This window comes from Silurus aristotelis, assembly GCF_946808225.1.
Source record: "Silurus aristotelis genome assembly, chromosome: 1".
Lineage (NCBI taxonomy): Eukaryota > Metazoa > Chordata > Actinopteri > Siluriformes > Siluridae > Silurus > Silurus aristotelis.
This window is the reverse complement of record NC_139574.1, coordinates 43134019-43141518: the sequence shown is the minus strand read 5'-3', so window position 1 is coordinate 43141518 and position 7500 is coordinate 43134019. Positions and strand designations below refer to the sequence as shown.

General features: G+C 42.5%; 1 protein-coding gene across 10 annotated transcripts in view; it reads right to left on the bottom strand.

The window, feature by feature from the left end:
• The window catches only part of kcnc3b (potassium voltage-gated channel, Shaw-related subfamily, member 3b), a 55469-nt gene extending 48353 nt beyond the window's left edge, over positions 1 to 7116 (bottom strand). For 6 of the 10 annotated variants that reach the window (XR_014533645.1, XR_014533646.1, XM_083541517.1 and 3 more), the window contains exon 1: positions 6591 to 7113. The gene's annotated coding sequence lies outside the window, so the exon portion shown is untranslated. Of the gene's footprint in view, positions 1 to 6590 lie in introns of all 10 variants that reach the window. The other 4 variants (XM_083541516.1, XM_083541513.1, XM_083541515.1 and 1 more) reach the window with 2 other exon arrangements.
• Between the last annotated feature and the right edge of the window lie 384 nt (positions 7117 to 7500).

Below are 7500 nucleotides of genomic sequence, written 5' to 3'. Positions count from 1 at the left end.
ACGGAAGTGTATGAGAGACAGAAAGAAAGAAGAATATAGGAGGAAAGAGAAAACGAACAGATAAGAGATGGAGGAATGAACATGGCAATGTAAAGAATAATAGATAGATAGATAGATAGATAGATAGATAGATAGATAGATAGATAGATAGATAGATAGATAGATAGACAGACAGACAGACAGACAGACAGACAGACAGACAGACAGATAGATAGATAGATAGATAGATAGATAGATAGATAGATAGATGATGGGACGGAGGGGTATTTTTTTCCCGTCTCTGCGCTGTAGAATCCGTCTCAGGCTCACACTCTGTCTCAGAGCTTCTCCCTCCCCCTGCATGTCCTCTACCTTTCTCTCACTTTCGTCCTCCACAGGCGCCACCAGCAGGACAAAGCGGGAGCTGCAGCCGTGCAGAATACTGCAGTCCCCTCCCACTTCCATGCAGTGACAACGCTGAAACTCTCCAACATCCCCAAACACCCCTGAACACCCCCATCTCCACCTCTCTCTCTCTCTCTCTCTCTCTCTCTCTCTCTCTCTCTCTCTCTCTCTCATCGACCCCTTCATGATCCTCCATGATCACCTCCACACAAGCCTTAAATCTCCCTCTCTCTCTTTCTCTCTCTCTCTCTCTGCATATATATATATATATTTACATGTGTCTTTCTGTCTGTATCTGTCTATCTCATAGTTTAGATCACTTTCACTGTCTATCATCTATCTTAGTGTCTATCTCTCTGTTTGCATATCATTTGTCTGTCTGTCTGTCTGTCTGTCTGTCTGTCTGTCTGTCTGTCTGTCTGTCTGTGTCTGTCTGTGTCTGTTTCAGACTTTTACTATCTGTCTCTCTATCTCTATCTCTCTGTCTGTCGCTCTCAGTCCGTCTGTCTGCCCGTCTGTCTGTCCGTCTGTCTGCCCGTCTGTCTGTCTGTCTGTCTGTCTGTCTGTCTGTCTGTCTGTCTGTCTGTCTGTCTGTCTGTCTCTTAGTGCAGGTTGATGTAATAGAAAAGAATAGAATCTAAAAGAAAGAAAGAAAACCGAATGGAACAGAGTCGGTCACAACAACACACGACAACACACAACACAAAGATACACAACAAGATTGGATAGAATAGAGCACAAAAGGACAGAAGCGTACATCACAGAATAAATAAGAAAAGAGTCAAACAAACAACAACAACAACAACAAAGCAGAATAGTATTGAAAATATCAAATAGAATAAAAATTAAAATAACCTAAAACTAAAATAAAACTAAACGGTAAAAAGGTGTACAAAAAAATAAATTGTGGAAATTCGAATTTGAAATGAAATAAAAAACGAATCTTATAGAGGAGACTGGAGGAGACCTGCGCTCTGCTCATGTGGAAAAAACATCACGAGAAAAAGCCCCCAGTATGACGTCACTCGGCACAATGGGACCGAGAGAATGGGAACCGAGGTGTCTTTACACTGTGTGTGTGTGTGTGTGTGTGTGTGTGTGTGTGTTCTGAGGCTTTATTTGGCGTTATACTGAAATCATACCAATTCACACTTAAATCTGACAAACACACATTACGTTGCATCATTCCGATTAAACAACATGAAGCCCCGCCTGCTTCATCTCATTGGCTTCTTGAAAAGTACACATAAACAGCATCTCAGTAAAAAAAAAAAAAAAAATTTAATTGTTGACCAGTTGTATCCAGATGTGCAGATGCGAGTTGTATCCAGAGGTTTTGTTCTCTTGGTTCTCTTGGCACCTCTGTAGGACAGAAACTGTAAGGCCTTGCTCAAGCGCCCCAAGAGTGTCAGCTTGGCGATCCTGTCGATAACAATCTTGTTCTTCTCCACAGAAGCCATCAATAAATTGCAGAAGGACCATGAGGAGGTTGTCCAAGCTGCTTTGTGAGCTGTAGATCTATGCTATATGGCTGGCAGAATGTAGACACCTGACCATCCGACATTCCATTTCAAAACCATGAGGACATTGAGATGTTCCGCTCTGCTGGTAAGGCTTTTCAATATACACTAAACAGACTGTAGGCGAGTTCCAAAGTCAATGTTCCAAAGAGCTCTATTGAAGGCCACTCAAGATCTTCCAGTCCAACCCATGTAAAGAAAATCTTCATGGAGCTTGCTTGGTCCATTGACATGCTGGAACAGGTTCGGGTCTTCCCTTTCTCCTGGGTAAATGTAAAGATTAACACAAATTCCAAATAGCACCCCAGTCACAATCTAATGGACTTGCAACAACAAATAGTTTTTTGTTATTGCAATCGACAAAGATGCTAAGATGCCGAATTCTGCTTCATCTATCAAACATGCTCTTAATATGCTACAGCTGCTCCAACTTAATGAGCATCAACTTCTCATGTGCAGAGGTTGGAAATAAACATCCGTCCAGAAGACTTCAAAGTGCCTTGGGATAGACTGCCCTGAAGATATAAAAAAAAAAATTGTCCAAGCAGTAAAGACTGCAAGAACATGGTCAGAATCTTTGAGGGTATATGCAAAGAAATTGTGCTCGAACAGGGGAATTCCCAGGTGACCCCTCGAAGAAAAACAAAAATGAATGCAAGAACAAGGGCTAGGTGACCCCCCCTGATGAAAAGCAATAGGTACACCAAGACCTAGGGCCAAGTGACTCCTCAACAAAAAGCAAAAAGTAACACCAGACTAAGGGCCACCTGACCCCCTGGCAAAAAAAAATGTACCCCAAGACCAAGGGCCAGGTGACCACCCCGACAACAAGCAAAAGGTAACACAAGACCAAGGGCCAGGTGACCCCCTGAAGAAAAGCAAAAGGTACCCCAAGACCAAGGGCCAGATGACCCCCCAACAAAAAGCAAAAGGTAACGCCCCGACGAAAAGCAAAATGTACCCCAAGACCAAGGGCCTGGTGACCCTCCAAAAAAAAGCAAAAAGTTCCCCAAGACCATGCACCAAACCTGCTCAAACAGTCCATTCCTCAAATCAAGATTTGCTTGTTGGAAAATCCTTTAAATCCCAAAGAACGATATATTTGCATTTGTATGAAATTAAAGGACTCCTAATGAACTTCACTGATAATGAAGCAATATCTGGTTTCTAATACAATTGACTTTGTCTCAGGTTAATAAAATGTAGAAATCTGTCATTAGTTATGCTTGAGGTTCCAATTAATTAATGATTTATTATGCAGTTTATAAAGATCAATATTGTTGTGGTTCAAACATTCAATTTCTGGTCTGGGCTGAAAGACCTTCATTTACATCTAAGCAGACCCACCGTACTTACACACTATTTAGACCCGACTATAAGATTGGTGAACATGCCATTCAACATTAAACCCCATATGCTGTTATAAGAAGCTCCACACTTCTGGGAAGATGTTCCACTAGATTGATGTGAGATTTCACCACAAGGGTGTCCAAAAGGTTTTAGAGCCCTACAGGAGATCTTCCACCCCATGAAAAGCATATCTTCATTGATCTGGCTTTGTGCACCATGCTGGAATAGGTGAAGGGTCAAGGGCCTTGCTAAAGGGCCCAAAAGTTAATGATACTGGATACGCAAACTTCTGTAACCCAGAGCCTTTACCACTGAGGTACAACTTCCCAAATTTGGGTCTCCTAGTTCAAGTGAAAGGAAAATTCCATGTTAGTGCATCTAAAGACAAAATTGTGTGCCTCAGAATTTTTAGGAACAGTTTAGGAAAGACCAAGTCTGTCTGGAGACGTCTGGTGTCTCAATGGTTTTGCCGTACATTTATATATTGCAATATCCACGAGCAGGTTTTAGTAGAACACACACACATTATGGGTTCATTATGCTGATAAAATTAGACTAGGCCTTCAGCCAGAGTGTAACATTACTTACATTGTCGGGAATTCTCTGGTGGGCTTTGAGAACCTTCAAGAGTAACTACAGCACATCCTGGATATAGTCAATAGTTTGAAAAGAAAGACTGAGCACTTTATTACCACACAAATTTCCAGGAATACACCCTATATATCCTTTAGCATACACACTCACATGTACCCCTAGGGGGCAGTTCAGCCAGGCATGCTTTTTTTTGGGAGGAAATTGAATAATCTGGAGGAAACCCAGACGCAGAAATGAACCGGGTCCTGGAGCGGTCAGTACCGGCCGCCTGAGGTAACAACCGGCTGGTCGTGTGTTGTGCAGCTACATCAGATGGGACATGACCTTCACAAGTAGTTTCATGAAATTCCTGTAGCACAAATACCACTGGAGGCGATTAGCATGGTGGGTTTTGTTTCCATCAGGTTTAAATGTGTTTGGGGGTCTACACAATTACACACTCCTGACTAGCGATGTACACAGTGGTTTCGAAATAGTAAAGTGTGTGTGTAGGCTACACTAGCTAGCATGGGCTCATGCATGTAGACTATAGCTAGTTTACTTGAAGTAGTTAGCACCTAGCTACACCCGTTAGCTCAAATGGAGTTATATATGTTTAGTCAAAACACCACTATTTCACTCAAATAAATACACCACAGGACATGAAGCTAACGGCGCTAATGTGGTGCAGTGGTGGTGAACCTGAAGGAACCTGAGAGTGTGTTCTGGCAACAGGCATGAATGAGAGAGAAAGAGAGAGAAGAAAAGAGAGAGAAAGGGACAGAAGGAACGAAGAAGATCCACGACACAGAAGGAGAGAAGTAAATAAGGAGAGAGCAGTTCTGAAGGAGAGATAAAGAATTAGAGGAAGACATAAAAAAGAGATACAGAAGGAGAGAGTGAGATACGGACAAGAGAAAAGAGCGATATAGAAGGAGAGACAAAGAGATACAAATGAAAAGAGAGAGGTACAAAAGGGAGGAGAGCTACAGAATAAGAGATACAGAAAGAAAGAGAGAAAGAAAGAGATAGAGAACAGAGAAAGAGAGACACAGAATAAGAGATACAGAAGGAAAGAGAGATACAGAAGAGAGATACAGAAGAAAAGAGAGATACAGAAGAGAGATACAGAAGGAAAGAGAGATACAGAAGCAAAGATACAGATGGAGAGATACAGAAGGAACGAGAGGTATAGAAGGAACGAGAGATACAGAAGGAAAGAGAGATACAGAAGAGGGATACAGAAGGAAAGAGAGATACAGAAGCAAAGATACAGATGGAGAGATACAGAAGGAAAGAGAGGTATAGAAAGTAGCAGAGATAGAAAGAGATACAGACGGATAGGGAAAGATATAGAAGGGGAGATACACAAAGAAGGAGAGATACAGAAGGAAAGAGAGATATAGAAGAAAAAAGAGGTGTAGAAGGAATGAGATATACAGAAGGAGAGATACAGAAGGATAAAGAAAGATACAGAAGAAAATAGAGGTATAGAGAGAAAGGGAGATACAGTAGGAGAATGAAAGAGATACAGAAGGAAAAGAGACGGAGGGAGCGATACAGAAGAAAAGAGAGATACTATTGGAAAGAGAGATAAATAGAAGGAGAGATACAGAGGGAAAGAGAGAGATACAGAAGGAGAGATACAGAAGGAACGAGAGATACAGAAGGAAAGAGAGATAGATGGAGGGAGAGATACAGAAGGAGATACAGAAGGAAAGAGAGAGAGAGATACAAAAGGAGAGATACAAAAGGAAAAAGATACGGATAGAGAGATACAGAAGGAAAGAGATATAGAATGAAAGAGAGATATACAGAAGGAGAGATACAGAGGGAAAGAGAGAGATAGAATGAAAGAGAGATATACAGAAGGAGAGATACAGAAGGAAAAATAAAGATGCAGAAGGAAAGAGAGATAGACGGAGGGAGAAGAGAAAGATGGAGAGATAAGAGAGAGATGGAGGGAGAAGAGAGAGATGGAGAGAGATGGAGAGAGAAGAGATAGACAGAGAGAGAAGAGAGAGATGGAGAGAGAAGAGAGAGATGGAGAGAGAAGAGAGAGATGGAGAGAGAAGAGATAGACAGAGAGAGAAGAGAGAGATGGAGAGAGAAGAGAGAGATGGAGAGAGAAGAGAGAGATGGAGAGAGAAGAGATAGACAGAGAGAGAAGAGAGAGATGGAGAGAGAAGAGAGAGATGGAGAGAGAAGAGAGAGATGGAGAGAGAAGAGATAGACAGAGAGAGAAGAGAGAGACGGAGAGAGAAGAGAGAGATGGAGAGAGAAGAGATAGACAGAGAGAGAAGAGAGAGACAGAGAGAGAAGAGAGAGATGGAGAGAGAAGAGAGAGATGGAGAGAGAAGAGAGAGATGGAGAGAGAAGAGATAGACAGAGAGAGAAGAGAGAGATGGAGAGAGAAGAGATAGACAGAGAGAGAAGAGAGAGACAGAGAGAGAAGAGAGAGATGGAGAGAGAAGAGAGAGATGGAGAGAGAAGAGAGAGATGGAGAGAGAAGAGATAGACAGAGAGAGAAGAGAGAGACAGAGAGAGAAGAGAGAGATGGAGAGAGAAGAGAGAGATGGAGAGAGAAGAGAGAGATGGAGAGAGAGAAATACTTGTTGAATACGGAACACTAGGCGCATTAGATGACCTACGAAATATTCATTTTGTTTCAGTGAAAGAAGCAAAACACACACACACACACACACACACACACACACACACACACACACACACACACACACACACACAGGCTGAAATACTCACTGGGTTCGGATTCGAGCTCGGAATTAAAGCCGAACGTCGGTTTTTTTTCTCGATAAAAAGATCCGGTATTTAATCCGAGTGGGAACGCGATCACTTTTTCTCTCTCTCGATACCATGAGATCGATCAAGACACCGGAGTGATGGAGATGAAGAGGTGTAGAGGTGGATTTTTCTCTCTCTCTTTCTCGAGCCTGATGATGATGATGATGATGATGATCGCTGACACACCTTCCTCGTGCTCTCACACTCTCGTGCTTTTATCCTGCATAGTTCTTTATCGCGATATACCGCAACCGCCCTGTTGTACCGATCATCATCATCATCATGGACCAAAATCCACCTCTACTGTCTGGCTGAAGGTGTACAGAGGCAGACAGACGACGCGCGCGCACACACACACACACACACACACGCACACACACACTCCTCTCGCTCTCTCATGACACACACCGACGCGCGCGCACACGGTCTAGTCGGTCCCTCTGTTTGCTCTGTCTGAAACGCTTTGCCCCCCCCCCCCCCCACTCACTCTCTCTCTCTCTCTCTCTCTCTTTCTGTGTGTATGAAATGTTTCTATCTATCTATCTATCTATCTATCTATCTATCTATCTATCTATCTATCTATCTATCTATCTATCTATCTATCTATCTATCTATCTATCTGTCTGTCTGTCTGTCGGTCTGAGCTCCAGCTGTTCATGGAAAGACTTCATCCATGCATTGTTGTTGTTGTTGTTGTTGTTGTGTTTAGTAGCTACACGTTGGCTCCACTGTCTCCTCTCGCTCAAACCTTGAGCATGGCTTTGGATATTTGGTGATAGATAGATAGATAGATAGATAGATGGATAGATGGATAGATGGATAGATGGATAGATAGATAGATAGATAGATAGATAGATAGATAGATAGA